This window comes from Sturnira hondurensis, unplaced genomic scaffold (assembly GCF_014824575.4).
Source record: "Sturnira hondurensis isolate 20B ecotype Veracruz unplaced genomic scaffold, ASM1482457v3 Scaffold0002840, whole genome shotgun sequence".
Taxonomy (NCBI): domain Eukaryota; kingdom Metazoa; phylum Chordata; class Mammalia; order Chiroptera; family Phyllostomidae; genus Sturnira; species Sturnira hondurensis.
In genome coordinates, this window is record NW_028075471.1 from 18,029,521 (window position 1) to 18,053,034 (window position 23,514).

Sequence of the window (23,514 nt, forward strand, 5' to 3'; positions counted from 1 at the left end):
TCCTTCTCTTACATGAATTTTGGGCAAAGACTCAAGAGCAAAAACCAGTTCAGAGGCAACATTCCAGCAGAGATTAAAGACAAAAGACAGAAATAAAAATGGGAATAGGAAAAGTACTCAAGCAAGACTAATCATCTCAGATGTGAACCTACTAACTCTTGGCCAAAGTTAGCCCAGAAAACAAAACAAAACAACCTAATGTTATCCAATAATGTATATGACAGAAAAAGTCCAGCCATTTTTAATGTAACAAGAATAGTTTGTCAGACATCCATATAACCAGGTAGCCAAGGAGAGTGGACTGGAATGTGTATGTATGAACAATGATGACCTCACTGTACTAGTCAGTCAGGATGGTAGACGCCATTGAGTGAACGTGTGTACTGTATGACCATTGCATTCCAAAGAACTGAGTGAGTACTGTAACAAATCTGCATCAAATTTTGTGTTAAGCTTGAACATTCCTCTGTGGAAACTATTCAGATGATTCAGAAGGCCGCAGCTGTAGGCAACTGGTGATTGGCAGCTTCATCAAGGCAATGCACCCGCTCATCCATCACGTCTCATGCAGAGATTTTTGGCAAAACATCAAATCACCCAAGGGACTCAGCCCCTCAATGGCCCAGATTTGACACCCTGTGACTTCGGGCTTTTCCCAAAACTAAAATGACTTTTGAGAGGTAAGAGATTTCAGACTGTGGATGAGATTCAGGAAGCAGCTAATGGTGAATGGGAGAACTGTGTGAGGTCTTAAGTTGCCTACTTTGAAGGGGACTGAGGCGTCATTATCCTATGTACAGTTTTTGTATCTTCTTCCATAAATATCTCCATTTTTCATATTACATGGCTGGATACTTTCTAGGCAGGCTCATACTACTCAAAGAAGTTGTTACAATAGCAAAATTACTTCTGAATAACCACTTGAGGAATGAGGAACATCTAGAAACATAGGGGCAAGTGCAGGGTAATGCCACCTGTATTTAGGACACTAAAATAAAACAAAGTATTGAACTATTTACTATGTGTCCAGTACTGTGCCAATTAACTGTTTTACACTTACTTAATTTTCTTGTTCCCAACATTTTTAAGGAAAACATGAGAAGGGTTTATGATACTGACCTAAAATGGGAAAACTGAAAGATTGTGAGGTTCTGTGACCTACACAAAGTCACAAGTCTAGTGAGTAGTTATGGTGAAAAAACAAAACTAAACGAACATTGTTTCCTAAAAACTTGATACTCCCATTCTACCAAGGTCACTGATTAGACCAGATACAGCCATGGGCAATCCTGGAAAATGGATAGGCAGTCCTACCAAACTAAAAGGCATGAATGAATGTGTATCTCATTCATTCACAGTAGCACAACTAACTTCATCTGCTCCTTTGCCTCATCCCCACACAAAGACTTGCTTTTTTTCAATAGATGCGGAAAAACATTTGATAAGGTACAGCACTCATTTATGATAAAAACACTCGGCAAAGTGTGAATAGAGAGAGCATTCCTCAACATGATAAAGGCCATATACAAGAGACTTACAGCCAACATCATATTCAATGGGGAAAAACTTAAGAGTTTTCCCACTAAGGTCAGGAACAAGAAAAGGATACATGCTTTCACCCCTCTTATTCAACATAGTACTGGAAGTCCTAGCCACAGCAATCAGACAAGAAAAAGAAATAAAAGGCATCCAAATTGGAAAGGAAGTAAAACTGTCATTGTTTGCAGATAACATGATAGTGTACATAGAAAATCCTATAGACTCCACCAAAAAACTATTCAATCTAATAATGAATTTGGAAAAACAGCTAGATATAAAGTCAATACTCAGAAATCAAGGGCATTTTTGTACACCAACAATGAAACATCAGAAACAGAAATCAGAAAAAAAATCCCATTTGATATAGCAACAACAAAAAAAATAAAGCACCTAGGAATAAACTTAACCAAGGAGGTAAAAGACCTATACTCAGAAAACTATACAACACTGAAGAAAGAAATTAAGGAAGACACAAAGAAATGGAAGCACGTACCATGATCATGGATTGGAAGAATTAATGTCATCAAAATTGTCATACTACTCAAAGTGACTTACAGATTCAATGCAATCCCTATTAAAGTACCAATGTCATATTTCACACATACAGAACAAACATTTCAGAAATTTATATGGAACCATAAATGACCCTGAATAGCTGCTGCAATTTTGAGAAAGACGAACAAAGCAGGAGGGATCATAACACCTGATATCAAACTGTACTGCAAGGCCACTGTAATCAAAACAGCCTGGTACTCACATAAAAACAGGCACATAGACCAATGGAACAGAACAGACAGCCCAGAAATAAACCCAAGTCTCTGTGGTCAATTAATATTTGACAAAGAAGGAAGAAGCATAAGATGCAGAAAAAATAGTCTCTTCAACAAATGGTATTGGGAGATCTGGACAGCTACATGCAAAAAAATGAAACCAAATCACCAACTTACACCACACACAAAAATAAATTTAAGGTGGATAAAATACTTAAATACAAGTTGCAACACCATAAAAGTCATAGAGAAAAACATTGCCAGGAAAATCTCAGACATTCTATGCAGCAACATCTTCATGGATATGTCCCCTAGAGCAAGGGACATAAAGGAAAAAATAAACAAATGGGACCTCATCAAAATTAAAAAGCTTCTGCATGGCTAAAGAAAACAGCATTAAAATGAATGTTGTTTATTCAAATGAAAAGAGAACCCACTGTATGGGAAAACATATTTGCCAATGACACCTGGGACAAGGGTTTGATCTCCAGAATATATAAAGAATTCACATGACTCTACTCCAGGAAGACAAAAAGCCCAATTAAAAAATGGGCAAAAGACTTGAACAGACAGTTCTCTAAAGAGAACATATAGAGGACTCAGAAACATATGAAAAGATGCTAAGCACCACGCCGTCAGAGAGATGCAAATTAAAACCACAATGAGATACCACTTTACATCAGTCAGAATGGCCAACATAAACAAATCAACAAACAAGTGTTGGAGAGGATGTGGAGAAAAAGGAATCCTAAGGCACTGTTGGTGAGATTGCAATCTGGTGCAGCTTCTGTGGAAAACAGTATGGAATTTTCTCAGAAAACTAAAAATGGAACTGCCTTTGACCCAGCAATTCCACTGATGGGATTATACCCTAAGAGCCCTGAAACACCAATCCAAAAGAACCTGTGCACCCCAATAGTCACAGCAGCACAATTTACAATAGCCAAGTGCTAAAAGCAACCTAAGTGCCCATCAGCAAATGAGTGGACTGAAAAACTATGGCACATTTACAGAAGGGAATCCTAGAGAGAGTGAGAGAGAAAGCTTATACCCTTTGAAACAGCATGGATAGAACTGAAGAGCATTATGCGATGTGAAATAAGCCAGGCGGTGAGGGAAAAATACCCTACAATCTCACCTTCAACTGGAACATAATCAGCAAAAGAAAAAAGCAAACAAAATATACCCAGAGACATTGAAATTAAGAACAGTCAAACAACAGCCAGAGGGAGGGGGGAGGCGACTGTGGGAAGAAGGGTTTTCAGGAAATACTGTAAAGGACACAGGGACAAAACCAAGGGGGAGGGTGGAAGCAGGGGAGGGAGATGAGTTTGGCTGGGGTGGGGGGACAGAGTGGGGAGAAAATGCAGACAACTGTAATTGAACAACAATAAAGTAATTAAACTGGAAAAAAGACTTGCTTTTTTTCAACCAGATCTTCTCATTCCCAGGACTCTGGGAGCTGCTGTCAATTCTGCTGTTTCTCTGCCCACATTTACAAGGCATCCAAGTATCTTCTCCAATTAAACTCTACCTTTCCCAGACAACTACTGCATGATCTCACTTATATACATGGAATCTAAAAAAGTTGAACTCATAGGAGCAGAGAGAAGACTCGTGGTTGCCAAGGGTCGGGGGGAGGAGAAATGGAGAGGTGTTGGTCAAAGGGCACAAAAGTTCAGTTGTGTGAAATGAGCAAGTGCTAGGGATCTAATGTATGGCTGATGATGACACTTAATATTATATACTTGAAATTTTCTAACAGGATACATTTTAAATCTCACTACACACACTAAAGGGTGACTATGTAGAGGTGATGGATAACTTACTTAGCTTGACTGTGGCAATCCTTTTCACAATGTATACAAACATAAAAACACTGAGTTGTAAACTTTAAACATATACAATTTCTATATGTCATAGGTATTTCAATAACATTGTTAAAAAAGAAAAAAATAATTCCACCTTTCCCTAAAAAGTCTATACTACTTCAAGCAGTAGCATTCCTTAAAGCCCTCAGACCCAAGGGACCAGTGCAGGGCTCTGGGTTTCTACTTGGTGATGGCTGTGTCCCCAGCAGGAACACAGGAAGGCGTGAAGAAGCCTGGCTGTCTGCATCCCCACACTCTGTGCTTCACTTCTATTCCCATGCAAGCTCATCAGTCTTCTCTGGGATACAAACACTGTCACCATCATCCCTTGACTCTCAACCCTTCTTCAGTCCTGAACAGGAAAATGTTCCCTATTCGTTGGTTCACCTGAGCCAAGGTTGAGATTTTTTCAAAGGAGCTTCTGGTAAAGCAAACATGGAGAGTCTTAGTGAAGAGCACAGCTTTCTTCTTGCAGTTTCACCCAAGTCCAGTCACAGCTCATGTAGCTGGAGGTAGCATCTTATGCTCTGCCCTCATGTGAGGTAGATCTGTGCCTCTCTATCCACTAGGCATGGCTTCCAAGCTCTGGGGGTGTCCTGGCCCGTTTTTTAACCGGTTGTAAACTTTCATGCTCTGCTATAACCGCAAGCTTCTTGTTGGGGGTGGAGAGTATTGAATAACTGTAACTTAAAAAAAAATTTCCTCTTAATGCTCCCTTGCCCCATTTGACTGAGATATAATTAACATATAACATTGTAATAGCTTTAGGTATAAAACATAATGATTTTGTATATATAAAATGATCACCACAATAAGTTAACATCCATCATATTACACATAGCTACAAATTTTTCCTTATGAGAAAAAACTTTTAGGATATGTTTTCTTAGCAACTTTCAAATATAAGATACAGTATTACAATTTTAGTCACCATGCTGTACATTACATCCCTAGAACTAATTTATATTATAACTGAAAGTTTGTAGGCTTTGACCATCTTCCCCCATTTTTCTCATCCTCCACCTCTGGTAACCACCAGCCTGTTCTGTTTCTATGAATTTGGTTATTTTAGATTTTACATGTAAGTGAGCACATACAGTATTTGTCCTTATCTGTCTGATTTATTTCACTTAGCATAATGTCCTCAAGTTCTACCTATGTTGTTGCAAATACCAGGATTTCATTCTTTTTTATGGCTGAGTAATATTCCACTATATGTAAGCCACATATTATTTACCCAACTGTGTACACCGACTGACAGGTTACTTCTATGTCTTGGCTACTGTAAATAATGCTATAATGAACATGGAGTTACAGATACCTTTCCGGGCTAGTGACTTAATTTTCTTCATATATATTCCCAGAAATGGAATTGCTAGGTCATATGGTAGTTCTATGTTTAATTTTTTGAGGAACCTCCATACTGTTTTCCATAGTGGCTGAACCAATTTACATTCCAACCAATAATGCATGAGGGTTCCCTTTTCTTCACACCCCCAACAACACTAATTATCTCTTGCCATTCTAACAGGAGTGAGAAAATATTTCATAATAGTTTCGATTTGCATTTCTGAATAACTGTAGTATTCCCCAAACCACTGTGGTCCCTAGTCATTGGAGATGAGACACATAATACAAAAGGTTGCAAATTTTTGGATGTTTATTGCCAGACAAGTATTAAACAATATAGACACAATTTGTTATTTAATTTGCACAATTCTTTCAGGTATCATTATATTTAGTTAATAGATATGGAAACCTAAGAACAGAGAACTTAAATAATAAGGATTATGTAAGATACACATGGAAAATCCTTAGCATGTTACCTAGCCATGATAATAGCTAATTAAATGAAATAATTAGTACAACACACTGCCCCGTACATAAGAAAATACATTTTATGGGAAGCAAAGAGTCCTGTTTCCCAGTGATCTCAAACCACGTGTCCTCTTTACAGAGACACTGAGAAAAGCACAGTATCCTCTGTTGGGCCCAAACGAATCTAAAGCAGGTAACATTCATGGTACAAAAAAGCAGACAGAGAACAGGATGGGCTATGGTCAGACCCTTCCAGCTCTGGGTCCTGGCCTCTTCCCCTGGCACAGGCACTTGAGCGAATGGCTCTTTCTGCCCCTCACTGAACCCTGACCAATGCCTTACCTTGACTCTTAGGGCAGTCACTTTCAACCCCGTTCATCTCATGGCACACAAAAACTAATTACTAAAATTATGTGACATACCAGAACATACATATTTTGGCCAATCTGACCAAAAGTAGGTATAATTTTGATTCATTCACAATGCAGAGCTATTGTTGTGTTGGTCGTTGTCTTTATTAAAAAAATTGGCAATCTAAGGAAGAGAGGATAATGCCCCTGACTAAATAGGCTGGTATTGCACGTTTTAAAAATTCCTGCAGCACACTGGTTGAAAATTGCTCTCTTAGAACAATACAGCAGAAATGGCAGCCTCTGGCCACATAGTTAGCTTGGGGGTGATGGTGATACTGATGATGGCATCGATGATGAATGAAATAAGAGCTGACACTGAATTCCACTGCACTCCTGTCTTGATCCCGAACTGCTTTACATAAACAGAAAGTTGACATGACATGCCCAAGGACACACAGCAGGGATTGGAATCCCTTTGCTTGTACTTCAGGAATGACACAGCCAAAAAGGTCACTAGTCCACAAATCTGTGGGTTTGTAATTCTTCCATTCACTTGAAACGGAAAACAGCTACTAATCCACAAGTCAGTGGGTTTGTAGTGCTTCCTTTCACATGGAACTAGAACTATTTGTTTGATGGACAGATTTAAAAGAAACATTTAGAAATGTTTTGAAGATTATATTTAGCTAATCCAAACCACAATCAAAGGTATCTTTGTAGTGAACTTTTTGAAGATTTTACCCTTCACATAAATCTATATACACATATTTTGTTTTTATAAATATACAAAGTATCTGTGATATATTTATTACAGATACTGAATATTACAAAATAAACAACAATTGCTCTGGCCAGGGAATTGGAGCATTTTCCTTAAAAAGGGCTTAAAAACAATGTTCATCAGACAAACAGTAGTGTTCCCAGAGCTGTGCTCATAGATGGACAATGACCTTTGGAACTTCCAGCAACCATAGTTGGGCATAGGGTGGACTTGATCTCCAGGCACAAAGAATGAAGAAATAAGAATACTTTGGGAATTTGGGGGAATTACTGACCTTGGGAGAATCATAAGAAATTCCAAAAAATAGCAGTTTGCTTTTAAAAACATTAACATATCGCTACAGAAATAAAAACATTGTGAATAAGCACCTAGTCACTCTGTCTGGGTTTGAACCCCAGCTCCAACACTTGGTAGCTGTGTAACTTTAGACAAGTTACTTAATCTTTCAGTGTCTCAGTTTCTCCATCAGTAAGAACGGGAGGAAATAAAAGTTCTTATCAATACATGTAAAATACATAAACTAGGGCCTGACATACAATAAGGACTTCCTAAGTGATTTGAAAAAGTGCTTTATAAATGATTACTGATTATAAAAGTAATAAGGTCATGTTAGAAGAAAACCATATAAATTAATTTTAAAAACTGTAACATCATCACCTATATTTACTTTTCTTAGAACTAGAATCACATTATTTATGGTATTCCCATAATTACTTTTTGAAATTAAAAACACATGTTAAGCCCTGGTTGGTGTAGCTCAGTGGATTGAGCACAGGCCTGTGAACCAAAGGATTGCGGTTCGAATCTCTGTCAGGGCACATGCCTGGTTTACAGTCCAGTTCCCACCAGGGGATGCATAAGAGGCAACCATACATTGATATTTCTCTCCCTCTCCCCTTCCCTTCCCCTCTAAAGATAAATAAATAAAATCTTTTAAAAAAGAATTTAAAAAACACATGTTAAATAGAGATTTTTCAAATCTAATTTCTATATTCAGGTGCCAACAAGCAAACAGTACTGGAAGCCAAGCAGCTTAAATACTGTATTGGCCAAAAAGTTCGTATGCTTTTTCCATAAGATACCTCTAGTTATACTTAGTTGTCTGTAATTTCACTTGAAAAAATTTTGTTGGATTGCATTGTGGCAGCTGTCATATCAGCATGCATTTAAAAAACCTTACCAAAATTGGTGAATTTTTGTATAGCCATTTTAATTCTGAAGATGGAATAAACAATGTTTTCAACATATCATGCTTTACCATTTCATGAAAGGTAAAAACACAACTGAAATTCAAAAAAAAGATTTGTGCAGTGTATGGAGAGAGAAGGTGCTGTGATGAATCAAACATGTCAAAAGTGGTTTGTGAAGTTTTGTGCTAGAGACTTCTCATTGGATAATGCTCCACGGTCGGCTAGGCCAGTTGAAGTTAAGAGTGATCAAATGGAGACATCAATTGAGAACAATCAACATTCTACCACACAGGAGATAGTCAACATGCTCAAAATATCCAAATCAATAAAGTTATTGGTGAAAATGAAAAACATGTCTTCTATTTTATGAAGACATGAAAAAAACTAAACGGACTTTTTGACCAACCCAATACTATCACCCTACTCTAGAGACTTCTGGATTAGCCTTTAAAAAGACTTAAAATTGCAAATAGCACATGACTAATTTTTACTCTATGCTTCGTAAGCATTGTACAGAGGCCCAGGACACACCAGGCTTGAAGAATCATACAGTGACATGAAAGGTTAACAGAATGTTTCAATTCCTTTGACCCCAAAGCACATGACTCCACACCAATTTCTGACTGACTTTGCACAGCTAACACGCAGTGTCTGTTTCTTTACAAAGAACCATACTAACTTGGTATTTGTGGAAGTTAAATGAACAACCTCATATTATTGGGTTAAAGTGAAACAAAACAAAATACAAATTTTCAGTCCATGCTGCATCTTTTAAAAATCCCGATTTTGACACTAAAGAGATTAAGATGAAGTGTGATTCCTCCTCACTGACCTCTCCCTTCCAGCATCATGAACACCACACACTAGCTGTGTTTTTCAGGCCAGCATCTTCACAGTGAAACACTTTCTGGTGTGACTGCCTGTGGTCAGGCTGCCTATGTTTTACAGGAAGACACTTCTTGTGGCATCTAGATCACACATGCCCCTGCCAGGTCTGGTCTGACCAGTGAGCACAGACACACCCATAACTGTGAGCCATTTTAACAACAGGAAAATTTCCCACTTCAAAAGTGGGATAATCTGCTTATATCCCCAGAGTGTTCTGAGTATGAGTTAGTATTAGTCAGGTACTTGGATTTTCACAAAGGGCTCTGGGGAAGCACAAAGGATGAAAATTCAGCCTGTCCAACTTTTGGAAAGTCACCCAAGATGACAACAGAGGAGATGGAAAGCCTCTGCTTCATGGTTGTCTTCTTTTGCGCAACAGAGACACGTGGGCGGTACAGGTGCAAGCAAAGGCACGCTTGCGTCTGCTGCCCTGCTCCCTCACAAAGTCAGTGACGAGGGGTCCCTCTAGGAGCTTATTTCCAGTTCACATGCCGGAACAGTGCAGGTAATGGAAGAGAGTTTCACTGTGATTTACAGGGCTGATGAGACTGGACCAGGCACTTTGCCAGGATCAAGCCCATCATTTTTCAGGGGGTGAAAAAATGAGGAAGTCTCTGTAGAAAACCATGATCTAGTTATTCAGAGTGTGCCCATACGTGCATGTACACCAGTGTGGGCCTACTGATAATGGATATTTAGACACATTATAAATTTTACCTGAGGACTAAAACAAAAATAATGAAATTTTAGTTTGCTCTTTAAAAATCTACTTTCAATGTAGCTTTGACTCTTTCCCTGGGTCTTGAGAAGATTTGATCTGAGATAACCACCAAGAAGATCATTACATACATTACATAATATTAAAGGCAGGAAGGTTTTCTTGAGGGATACAGGTGTACAAGTCGACTCTGCATTATAGCAGCTGCCTGACACCTTTAAAAAGATGAGCAAAAGTTGGCAGGTAATAAATTACTCTGTAAACATACAGAAAAAAATTCTGGTGTATTTCCTTTTAACTGAACTGATCATGTTTCGATCTCAAGGCAGAATATACTTTACTATATAGCTTTCAACAAAACTGATTTGTCCAGTAGTATCATTGTTAAACATATAAACACAGACACAGACACACACACACCACAAAACTATAGCTACTGAGGCAGGCATACCTAAGCAAAGCACCCAGAAAGCCAAAGCACTGAACAGCAAGTCCTGGGAAATCCTGTATCATAAAACATCCATCACAATATACTAATTCTCAGTTGTTTTTTTTAAAAAGCCTGACAAATTCACAGAAGACAAAAAGGCTTCTGAGTCTTGAGGGTTAACTCACTTGCCTTTAAAACGAAACAACACATATAATTTCCTTTTATCATAAAACAATGCATTTATTATTTTCTGTATGTCTGTTAAAGGACATGGCTTTCTGAGTGGAAAACAAAACAGAACTTGGTCACATGTTTACTTGCTTCAGCTACTCCCTTCCTCTTCTAATAAATAATCAAACATGCTATCCAGAAAAAACAAAACGAGGGAGCTGGGAAATTTGATGGTCATCAAACCAACTGAGATATCAAGAAAAGCAGCCTACTGTTTCCACACTGAGTTTGCAATCCCCACACCTACACTAACATCTGAGTAAATACCTTCAGTCACTCTCTCCATTTTCCCTGCAATTACCCCTACTGTTGAAGAAACTGTCCTAAGGCAGTCACAAGCATAATTTTTTTTTTGCAAAGAACAACTTTTGAACATTAAAAAACCCATCATGGCAACAGCAATACACATACGCTTATTTACTTTATTTATTTAAATGTTTCTTCCATTATAAGTTTTGACAACTACAGAGCATATATTTTTCTCTACACTAATACAGACATTGTTTTAGACATTAAAATGTAAGGATATTTAGTCTGGGGACTAACAAAAAAAGGTACACAGTAATAATAACTCCCTTAAAATCGAAAGAGCTAATTTTCCATTTCCTGTCTATGCCCTGGTCAGTACATAGTTAAAAAAATTAGCACCTGGCTTATCAATTGTAATGTAATTGGGGGTCAGGGTTGGGTGAGGGGTGGAGAGACGGGGGAAGGAGAGGAGAAGGAAAGAAGCACAGCAGACAGGAAAAGGTGGAACCCTTTAAAACAAATCAAACCATGTGTTAAAAAACTCATTTCAACAGAAAGGACAGAGAGCAATCACATGGCTCTTCAACTCGGGCAAGGCAGCAACCCAGGTCCCAGGGTCTTCCTGCTGCCCTAATTATCCACAAGGAGAATTCTGAAAGGAACCTTCCAACATCCAAGTTAACAACCACCATGGAAAGTGAGGCAGGCTTTCTTTTCCTTCGCAGCCCACCCCGTTTAAACAATAGTAACATGAATGAGATAATGACCGTGCTTGTTTCAGCTGTCTGACTTTTATTGGCATGAAATTGGTACAAATATTATCAAGACCGATTCATAAATGATGACAGTGTCAAGATGCAAACACCAGAGGACAGTTCTGCAGAGGCAGAGTCACAGGCACAGTTCCTGCACTCTTTAACTACTTGTGATAACAGGGGGAAAAAAGAAGGCAACACGAAACAGTGTCACAAATAAACAGAGGTTTTAATCTACATTCAAAGCCTATAAAACTGTCCAGAGGACACACACTCTGCTTACTTAGTTGATAACATCCAAAGACACATTTGAAAGCAAGAGCAAATTATGGAGTCAGAAGAAACCAGTCCTCTTAAATCTCTAAAAAGAAAACTGCCTTTAATGGAGAGAGGAGGAAAGGAGAAGAACAGCGGTAAACAAGTTGGATCATCCCACAGGAGCACAGCCCTCCTCTGAAAGTTTAAGCCAGAGAAATCGGTCCCTTTTCCTCCGGACACTTACAGAGAAACTGAAGCACTTGACGGGAGTGAGCGGGACTATGTGCCTTTGGATTTCCGTCTTCTCGCTGTGGAAGGGTTCTGGCTGTTTCTGCGAGGCGGGGGTTGCGAGTAGTAAAGAAGATGTTTGAATAAACAGGAAGTACCGCGGCTGCAGCACACTGGGAGAAAAGGAGAAAAGGCACTGAACAGTGAGTGCCCTTTGTGGCAACCTCAGGGCCGCCTTGCTCCAGGGGTGCTGGCTGCGCTCACTCAGTGACAGAGAAACCACAAGAATTCCTCAAGCAATTCTTCACTTTGAACGTTGAAAGATCAGTTGGAGCTTGCAGGTAATTTTCAAAGTTGCACTGGGCACTTAAAAGAAAACTACTAATGCTCCCCATAGTTAAATCTCCCCGTGTCTGCATCAGCGACACAGCACAGAAAGTGTGCCCTGCCCCGGCCAAGCCATAGCCAAAACAGCCTACTCGGGCAGACAAATTACACACTGACAGGGTTTTGGGAAACCCACTCTTGAGATAGTTTTGTGGTGACATATACATAGGCATGATGCTTTCAAAAAAAAGGAAGAAAGAAAACTCAGATTCAGCACACTTAGAGGGTTCTGTCACATGTATTTGTAAAGAACGCAGGGTCCCACACTCTAGGGATATGCCCTTGATCTTGCTTCTGCTGCTTGTCCTTTACATTATCCTCTTCTGTAATCCTCCGAGCTATGTTACCTGTGTATCTGGCTGCCTTGATCACCTACTCAGACCCTCTTGAACCCGCCCCAAACTAATTATCAAAGTCCTGTCTTCCACTACCTGAGTAAATTAGCAGACACAGTACAGAAGTGTAAACTCCTGAAAGATGGGCGAATCAGCTTGAAAAAGTGGACGAAGAGTTGAACAGCCATATTCAATACAAAAAGAAAAGGGGGAAGGGAGAAGAGGAAGAGAAAAATTCCTTCTGAAAATTCCTATTGCTGCGTGGCACTGTTCTCTGCCACAGAAGCAACCGATTTGTTATTTAGCATGCAAGGCTGGCCTGCCTGTTACCCAGGTGCTAATACTTGGCTAAAATAACTCACTGGGAACTGTCAGTGGGATGTTTACATGGGCCCCATTCTTTTGTTCATAAGAGAAAAAAATTTTTACTGGAATTCATCTTCTTTTGATCTCACACTCAAAGCAGAGGCAGCTTGATAGACATTCAAGTCTGAAAGCAAATCCAGACGCCGCAGATAAACCGCCAGAATATGACAGGCAGAAGCATCTAAAGCTTATAAAAATGAAGAGAATAGCATGTCACCTGAGTATTACAATAGCAGAAATCAAGAGACATATTAGGTGGAACTGATCAGCCACAAAAATAGTTCAAAAGACAGATCACAGAAACAGAGGACTGGGGTAAGAGGGAAAGATGGGAAGGATCTGGTGTACCGCCTCCACTCCCTCTGGGCCCACAGGCTGCCATGCCTGCCTCTCCACTTGTAAGAAGAGTTGATTACCCAGTTCAAATGTTCCTTGCCTAACTCAGCTGGCTGATCCATAAACACTGCCCATTATTTCCTAGCAATCCATTTGCAAGGGGCAGGAGAAAGCAGACTCTTACTCCGCTCAGTGTCCAGGAGCCGCATTTTGTTAGTGTCCTCTGCGTCTGTAATGCAGTTTCAAAAAGCACAGAGCTGGGCAATGGGCAAGTGAGCAATAAGGAAAACCACCTCTCAACAGAAAGGCTTGAAGTAGTTTGAGATGGGGCTGGAGAGCTCTAAGCAGTGCAGATCCCTAAAATGGTCAGTTCCCAATGGACAAAAACATTTCAGTCGCACAAGTAGATGTCCCACAGCTAAGAATTGTCAACATCTAGCAGCTTTGCAGCCAGCTAGTGCAAGTTCATAAANTGGGCAATGGGCAAGTGAGCAATAAGGAAAACCACCTCTCAACAGAAAGGCTTGAAGTAGTTTGAGATGGGGCTGGAGAGCTCTAAGCAGTGCAGATCCCTAAAATGGTCAGTTCCCAATGGACAAAAATATTTCAGTCGCACAAGTAGATGTCCCACAGCTAAGAATTGTCAACATCTAGCAGCTTTGCAGCCAGCTAGTGCAAGTTCATAAATTATCCCGAGAACTTTCGTACAGGCTCACATTTTTTTCTTTTAAAAATAAGCCTCTTATTCTAATTAAAGTCAGTGCATTGTAATGAAAAGGTAATTCTCCCAGCATTTTTTTAAAACTCAGACTTGTTTGTTAACAAACACTGAGTGTAAACCGACAGCATCGCGATTTAGCCTGCAGTCAGTGCCAACACCCTGCAGGAGCACAGAGGCAGATCCTCCACGGCACCCTGGGATTTCAAAATGTAGCCCTCCCCCCTATTTGCATAAACCGATGGTAAAATGTAGATTTTAAAATGTACTAACCAAGTTAAAAGCTGTAATCAGTATGGGATTTTTGCTTCATGCAAACAAGACCCCTGGGTAACTTCATTACAAATGGAAGAAACAAACAAAACAACAGCCCTATTGGATTCTAAGGCTGTTTTTAAAAAGTTACCTTCTATCTTGCCTGTACAGCTATCTGATGTGCTAATGCGCATTATTTCTCTTCAAACTGTACTAGTTCAATGTGTAAAAGTGGCTACTATTCTTCTCCAATCTTAAAAAAAAAGTTGATTTTAATGCTTATATCAAGTATCTTCCCACTAAATATTCCATGTTGCTATAATTGTTACACTTACCCAAAACAGGGAGGTTTACTGTGTAAAAGCAGATACAAATCCCATTATACATTATAAAAGATTCTTCCACAAAGAATGCTGTCACTACCACAGTGAAGCAAGCAGCAGCAACACTCACTTTCCCATGGCCATTAAAATCCCTTTTTAAAAATGTGCCATGTATAAAGAGCTTCATTAATGTAATTAAATGACTAGGTTGTTTTTTTTTATATAAATGACTTCTGATTCGTCATTTAAAAAAACCTCATAATAATATCACTAAAGAGCTACCGTTTTTAAAAGAGAAATTGTCTGCCCAGGGCGCCATGGGACCATAGCCATGCTCTAGGCCGCTTCCTCCTTTTGACTTCTCCTGGACTTGAATGTCACCACAGACCTTGAATCCTTGAATGTGAAATGGCTTCATGCTAATTGCTCTAATTGCTTGAAGATGTGCAGGCAGGTGAAACCTGATCCCCATGGCCATTGTAGACCAAGAACAACACTGGAATGTTTACACAGTGGTTTGATTGTAACAGACAGAAGGGCTGAGTTTAAGACAGCAAAAACACAGCTAATAGGTGACCCCTTAATGCAAGTCTCCTTTAAAAAGAAAAAAAAAAGACACAACAAAATACAATTTCTAAAAGGCAGTGTCCTAAATGCCAAGGTTATTTGCTTGACTCTTGGAGTGAGTGCATGTTACTTTGCACCTGACATTTACACCCGAAATTCTACCCCAAATACATTTTTTTTTACCTTAAAACAAAAAAGCACTTTATATGTCACTCACCTTACAAACAGATTATGACTGTATGGTATTTCCAAGTAAAGTGCGCTCATTTAAATTTTAAATTGAATATGTTTCACTCCTGGAATACTCCATGCCCCTTAAAGGAGAAGCCTGTATCTCCTTGTTTATTTCTTTGCTTCTTCTACCTCCATTTATGGAATTCCTGACCCTTGTACATTCCTTGATTGCAGTTAAAAGTTGATCCCAAACCCTCTCATGTTGGTGCTTTAGACAAATGTACATCCCTCAGGCCCCTTTTCCTTTGTTACTGTGTGGGACTGTGGTCTGCTTCTCATCTGGAGGGGCAAAGCAGCTGGGGGAGTGGCTAACAGAGTTACTCAATGACAGTGGCCATTCTCCCTGGAAATTTTAATGAATTGAGATGGATACAGAGATTTGACAATGGCTCCCCAGAGCCCTCTCTTGACAGAGCACAAATGTTACCAATGCTGAACAGGAAATATACTATAGCAAGACCAACATAAAAATACCACAGCACCCACAAGGTATCATTAACAAAATGAAACCCACAAAGGTTAGAGGAAGGCTTAAACAGGTGTTGTGTGTGTGTGTGTGTTCATATATATATCTATTCATTCTGAATGTAAAGGGGTATTTCATATACAGCCAAGAAAGCACTGCAAATCAAGAAAAATTAAGCATTTTGTTACAAAAGTAAAAAAAGCCACAAAATCATGACAGTATTTTAAGGTTAAGCTGGGCAATTAAAAGCAGTAGATATACCTTGTAAATGAGAACAGAGAAGCAGGAAACATTCCTTAGGGCCGGGAGCATTGTCCATCAGCTGCGGTGCTAAGCTACGCTGCATGTGAACTTCTGATGACGAAATATACAATGCAGAGACAAAGGGCAAAATGTTCTTTTAAAGTTATCAAACAGTTTTAGTTATAGAGGCTGGGCAATAAATATGGAAGCTTCCATTGCTTTTGACCCTTTGTCTCTAAACACTGAGAGGTGAAGTAATAAAACAAAAATAACTGCACAGAACTTTCTCCAAATCACAGCCACCTCGCAGGGTTTACAGACACTCATACCTTGCTCTAAAAGATACAAGCCCATATTAAGAAGTAATGTGTCCTTTGAAAAGGGAGGGGGAACAACTATCCATTTATATCCATTTAAAGATTAAGTATAAACTAGTCTAATCCAGTGAGAGAAACACTGAGAGAAAAAGTAAACAGGTCCCCACCCTACCCCCAAATCTTTCCCCTTAGAAAGCTCTTGCACTGAGTGCCTGGTACCAGGGCTGCCCTATTCATGGGAGGGTCAGCAAAGCTATGCTAAACTGACAGGTTCAGTTTACAGCAGGCCAGAACTTTGTTTGGATATACTGGCCTTGCTCACCGCCAGCTTAACAACAGATGGCTAGAAAACTTTCATTATGCTGCACCGGACTGAACTGCAAACAATCCAGAAAACTGTGAAAAGTTTAACTCCCTCCAAACCAGTGTGCCCTACGAGGGTGTACCCAGAGCCAGTGAGCCAGCGCAGGCCGAGGGGACTGTGGAGGTGATGGTTAAAGCAACTGCCCAAGTGAAGTCAAGGCACCGGTCCAGACACCAGAACACAGCGACCCACCCAGGTCTCGGTTTTAACTGTTCAAAGCCCAGGCCTTATAAGGACTTGCAGCCATTGTGCAGCTGCCACCTTCTTCTTCTTCTTCAGTTCCTCCCACCAAAAACAAACAAAAAAAAAAGCACACAAAAACCATACTGTCAATTTCCCTTCTCTTCAGAGAAAGCAAATCTTCCCCCAGCTAGGTCCCAAGCTCCCTCCCTTCCTGTCTTTCCTTCCTCTGGAAATTGGGAAGACGAGACCACATAGTCTCACTCCAGCACACCTAGGTTTAAATGATTTATCCAAAGCTGTATGTAATTTAAATATTTATTAAATCAATTCAATCACATGAACCCTAATATCTCCTAATGCTCCGAGACAGGATATAAATGCACCTTCAAGGGTTTAATTCAATTGGAAATCTGAGAAGTCTTATCACTAGCAATGTGTTATTTTCATATTATTCAAGAAATGAACAAATGTATTTTCCACAAATGTATTTTAGAAGCTACCCTTTCCTGTTATTGAAAGAAAATTGTGTTTATTACTCCTTTAGCATAGTGTAAACTCATAAATGTCAACAGAGAGTACAAGGAAAACTGTCAACTAAATATTGTTTCCTTCATGAGCTGTTCTTCCAAGTCAATTATGCCTTTCAACTTCTGGGGCATTGTATGATAAACTGGCAGTAAAAATCATTCACATTAATATACCATGGTGCCTTGCCTGCAAAAGGTAATTAAAGAAGTAAATGACTCATAAGAATAGACATATTAGCTGCAAAATGAAAGGCAACTGAGCTGCCACATAAAAATATGTACCATTAAGATACTGCATTTTCATATTCTTGTAATCAGCTTCAGCAGACTAATGCTTATTTAATCCAGTTCTGTGCTAAGTCCATCAACAACTGTTTTTTGCTGTTTTCTCCTTGACTGAACATTATGAGAGCAGGTTTGGAATAAATACAGCAGTGAGATTTTTGCATACTCAATTGAAGTACAGGTTTTTACAATTTAAAATCTATTTCTCTTTCTCCAAGAAATACAATATAAAAAAACAGAAAGATTACTGGTGGAAATATATATATATATATATATATATATATATATATATATATATAATATTGCTAGCTACACATGCCCCCTTCTCTCTCGCTCTTTTTTAATCCTCACCCAAGGAAATGTTTGGCGATTTTAGATAGAGGGAAAGGGTTGAAAGAGAGGAGGATGGCGGGGGGGCGGGGGCATGGGGAGAAAGAGATAGAGAGATAGATAGATATCAATTGGTTTCCTCCCATATGTGCCCCAACTAGGGATTGAACCTTCAACCTAGGTATATGTTCTGACTGGGAATTGAAGCTGCAACATTTTGGTGTATGGGACGACGTTCTAACGAACTGAACCACCTGGACAGAGTTAGACATGTCTCTAAATAGCAGTTCATTTCAGGGAAATAATATTTGTCTCCATATCCACCATTTCTGACCCATCTAGGAGCAGCAGAGGGGACACGGTATCATGCCTCTACTTGCCAGATTTCTCATACCATTATGAGACACTCCCATTTGTTAATACTTTTCTCCATTAGTATTAACAGGATGAATACAAGTTATCGTTTGTCAGGGATGGAAAGAGAAAGCAAAAAGCAAGGAGGAGCTGGCAGGTGGGGTGCCAGAGATGGCTTCAGAATTGCACAGTGGCCTGGGTTCCTTTCCTTCCAGAGGGTCAGCCATCTGACTGCTTAGAACCTTCTCAAAGAAAAGGGAACTGGCTCTCAAATTAACTGCTCTGCGTTCCATCACTGCTTTTCAAACTACCATTTTGCTTTCTTCTTCCTATCCTTCATTGCAGCCTTCCCTCCCAGTACAGCCCAGCCATAAGAAACCAATCACACATACAGTGTGAGATTTTTCACTCAAGTTGCTCACTTCCCTGCTTCTGGAGCCTTGATCTTGACCAGTGAGATGAGTCCACTATTTGCACTATTAACATTTCTGGGAAAATTCAGATGCATGAAGTTTCCTGGAGGCTGGAGAAATGTCTGTTCTTGTTGTGAAAATTAGGGCTTTTTGTTAATGACTACTAGCATAAGGCTTTGCCTATTCAGTTTGGGAATTTTAGCTTTCAGAACCTGCAAATCTGATGTTCAATGCCAGTGGTGAAAATCGGCCTATAAAACATTAGGATATCATGCTTGCCAGCAATTCACTCACTTTCAACATCTGATGTATCTTGGTGAGGTCTGCTAACTTATCAAAAAATCCAAAAGCGATTCCAGCCCTGTTTAGCTTGTTTGTTTTTTGTTTCTAAGATAATAGGCTTTCCACAAAAGTGAAAGTCTAGATTTCTTACAAATTGTATCTTCTCTTCCCTCCTCCTGTGAGTACATAAGTCTCTTAGGCTTTACAATTGACGAGTAGCCAGCTGGGCCCTCAAAGACAGTCCAGGACGTAAGGATGGCCCTACAAGGACCCTTTAGTGTTTATTTATCTTTTAACAGTTCTCAGAGCTGCAGAGAGCCTTCTAGATTTAGGCTCGAGCTTTCCTTGCAGTGTATTTTACTGCCTCAACACTCAAGCAGACACCGCTTGGAACCACAATTAATGAGCTCTAGTTCTTTTTCTAATTAAGGAACAAAGGTTCCTGTGTGCACAGAATGGTGACTGTCTGCAGAACACACGTGGGAAGAGAAGTGAATGCTTCTAATTGCTTCAAAATGGGATATTTAATATTTAGGAACATAACGGGAAAGAGAAATAAGAGCATTTCCAACATTCTTTACAAATAAGGCTTTACAAAATATTGTTAGCTGTTAATAATACACCATTATGAAAAATGGAAAGTTACGAATAACATGCATGTAACCTTTGTATTCATGTGAATTAACCATAGGTGTGAATACAATAGTATATGAATTAGCTTAATAAATACATTAAAAAAATAAAAGGCCCTCCTCTGAAAAAGGCGAGAGGCAGCTCCTCTGAGACTGGTATTCCTCAGACCTTAGCAGATTAGGATTCAAACATGTAATTAAGAAAGATAACCCCAGTTTTTATAGTAATTAGGGGCTACGGGAAACACAATACTATCTCTCAAAAGTGTTACAAATATACCACACTTCTAAATAACCTGCAATGCTTGGAAAGTATACTCGCTACCAAGGGCAAAGCTGCTATGCAGTGCGGGAACAGTAAATGACAGACTGGCGTTCAAGTCCATTAGCTGCTATGTGATAGGGGCCCATTCACTAGCATGCGACCTGTGAAAAATCTTAGATCTCTTTAAATCTTTGAATTGGATTACTGCATTAATTCTTACGAACTGCAATCCTTCAACCAAGTCAAATTACCCTCATTAACAGTAGAAAAACTGCCTCTGCAATAAGTTTTTTAAAAAAGATATTTATGAGCTATAATCACTTTCACATACTTTGCCTAGAAATGTGATAAACTGACACCAACAACTTTGAACACAGCAGCATCCCAGTTTTGTATGTTAATTCAGGTTTAAATAAAAATGAAAGCAGTTGCATGGTGTTTTAATTTTTTTCTCATCTACAGAACATTTCCTTTTGTAATGACATCTTCTGATAAGAAGCAAATAGCCCCATTCCACAGGAAAGGAAACTGGGGCACGACTAGGTCCGGCAGTGCAACGGTCCACACTCTCTCCACTGACCAGGCAGAGTAGGACCTTCTGGCCCTCTGTTTTGATATCACACTTAGGAATTCAAGCAGAATTGACAGACCTTCAATGCCACCAGTGAGCAATGGGCTGGCTTCTCTATAACACACTCAGACTTAAAAGACAGGCACAATGAAGAGGTAGGACCTAAGCTTCGAGTGCAGTAATGACCCCATAACAAATACAACAGAGGCTGCATTGATTCTTCCATCACCACATTTGCTGTTATTGTTGAACCTGCCTGAGAATTCATCCAATACGTCCTTTTACGGTGATACAAGAAAAAGAAATGTAAATCAATCTGCCATGCCCTGTTGCTTCCTACAATGATCTCATTAGAAATATGATAATAGCTTGACAGATTTTGAACAACTTTTGGTACTTTATGGAAAATGAGCTCCTCAAAGCACTACTGACTGCTGTTCCTCAGATCCTGGGATGTTACTGCTTCGGCTCTTATTACTTCCCAGCACCAGCAGGTGCGGAACAGTCCACACCCTGAGGTGAGTACTGGAAAAAGGGTTGGGCAGAGGCAAGGCCAGTGTCAGTTAGTGTTTATTGAAACAGATTATCTTTATATCACGTATTTAAAAATGGGAAAAGGTAAACAGGTAGAAGGTGCTTTCCAGGACTCAACAGTAACCGAAGTTCCAACGAGCTACAATAAACTGCTACCTAGAGTTCATAATAAAAACCCAAAGGCGCTACAAGGTTCTAAAGTGCCTTCTGAATCGTCAGAGGAAGAAAAGGTATCTTTTGCTCAGTGCAGTTGTATGTGAAATGCATTTACTTCCATCTATAAATCTGTAATGAGGCAGTCTTTATTTAGTATAGGATAAGAGAAATCAATTAAGTAGAATTTTATCTCCCATGATCCTATAATCTATTGTCACCTTCTTTTTAAAATAATGTCCCCAAACCAGCTGTTGTGAAGATGAGCATTTCAATCCCACACCGTCAGATCTGCAGGGGCATGTTGTAGTCTAATAATCATGGAAATAGCATTGATGGACGTCACTGTGCATGATCCTTCCAATGATCTTGCGAGGTGGGAATTAACCCATTTTACAGAGGAGGGAAACAAGGCTCAGGGAGGCTGACCAAGTTGCTTAGGTCAAACAGTTTCTAATCAGGTATATGACTGATTGGGGTTGAAAGTAAAGCTTAGAAAATATCAGAGAGAGGAGCTGTTTGAAATAAGACTGGGAAGAAAGAAGCATCTGTCTTAGGCATTGAAAATCTGTAAGAAGCCATTATGCAAATATCAGATGGTCCATGACTTGGAGACTCATCACCCACCTTTTAACCAGTGGCACTGCATATTTTGAAAGACAATTGTTCCTCTTTGGTTTTCCCATTTGTAGAGTCTCTTTTCTTTCTCTGTCAAGAGCTGTATGAATGTCAAGCAGGTGCTTTTCAAACAATAAAAGCTTTAGCAGTAGACCTCATGATTAAATTGGTTCACTACTCTAACAACCTTTCAAAACAAATGTTAAAGTTACCTTTTTAACAAGAACCAGAAGCATACATTCTATCCGTGTGTCAGTGAAACGCATGATTTTTGATGCCTCCTCTGTACCAAGCACAGTCTTGGCCCACGAAGGTACCTCTTCCTAAGGCTCCTAGTATATGGGGAATAAAGATAAGACACTGACAATACACATATCCAGAAGTAATTAGAGAGCCTCTATGAAGGAAGCCTTAATAAAAGAACAACTTCCCATACTTGTCATTTTTAGCCCAGTCTAGATAAGGCCATCAAGGAATTTTTCCTCCATGAGAGGGTGATATTTAAGATGAGACACAAAAGTAGAAAAGGAATCAAACAACCAAAGAGGAGGGAGAGAAAACTCATGGAAATGAACTACAAAGACTGTAAAGAAATCAGGTTTGAAACATACTAAAACAAAAGATGAATTTACTAAACAATTAGGGATATACAATCTTGTTGTTCAGCAACACTGTTTACCTCAGTCTTTTTTAATCCTTTTAAGGCAAAAGACATACACTAATTGTAAATATGTTTTTAATCACTTGACCTAATAAACACAAAATGCGTTGTCTTGGCAAAAAACTCTTAAAACATAAAAGGATTTATGTAAGTGCTACTGAAAAGAAACATCTTAGAGCTGCTTCTTGTTTCTGTCTTTCCCTTTCTAATGCTGTAGCGCACTGGTGGTAGGCAACATTCTGAGGTCATCTCCCACACTCCTAGCTCCTCTTTCCAGATATTCAACACTAATTAAGGTGTTAAAGAGAGATAGAGAGAGGGAGAAAGGGAGGGGGGGGGAACACATCAATTTGTTGTTTCCCTTATTTATGCACTCACTGATTGAGTCTTGTATGTGCCCTGACTAGAGATTGAACCCACAAGCCTGGTGTCTCTGGACAACTCTCGAACCAACTGAGCTCACTGGCCAGGGCTAGACTCCCTTCTTATCCTCACTGGTTTGCTTACTGAACTGCCGTGGACTTTGAATCAGCTCTCCCTAAACAATGACTGAATGGGCAGGGTGGACCAGTAAGCAGGCACTTGGAGCAAGGCAGTGAGCACCATGGTTGTGGCTTACAAATGCTCAACACTGGGTGTGCAGAGGCAGCTAACCTCCAGCAGGTGCTAGTGTGCATACATCTAAGCAGCAAATGGTACCTATCAGTCACACAGGG

The 23,514-nt window shown here is 39.6% G+C and overlaps 1 protein-coding gene across 19 annotated transcripts in view; it reads right to left on the minus strand.

Moving 5' to 3' along the window:
* FOXP1 (forkhead box P1) overlaps positions 1-23,514 on the minus strand; it is a 623,669-nt gene that overhangs the window by 156,866 nt on the left and 443,289 nt on the right. Inside the window, exon 1 of one of the 19 annotated variants that reach the window (XM_037040960.1) lies at positions 12,096-12,435. The exons of 17 other annotated variants lie outside the window; for them this stretch is intronic. The gene's annotated coding sequence lies outside the window, so the exon portion shown is untranslated. Of the gene's footprint in view, positions 1-6,135; positions 6,141-12,095; positions 12,436-23,514 lie in introns of those variants that run through there. One more of the 19 variants, XM_037040961.1, reaches the window with a different exon arrangement.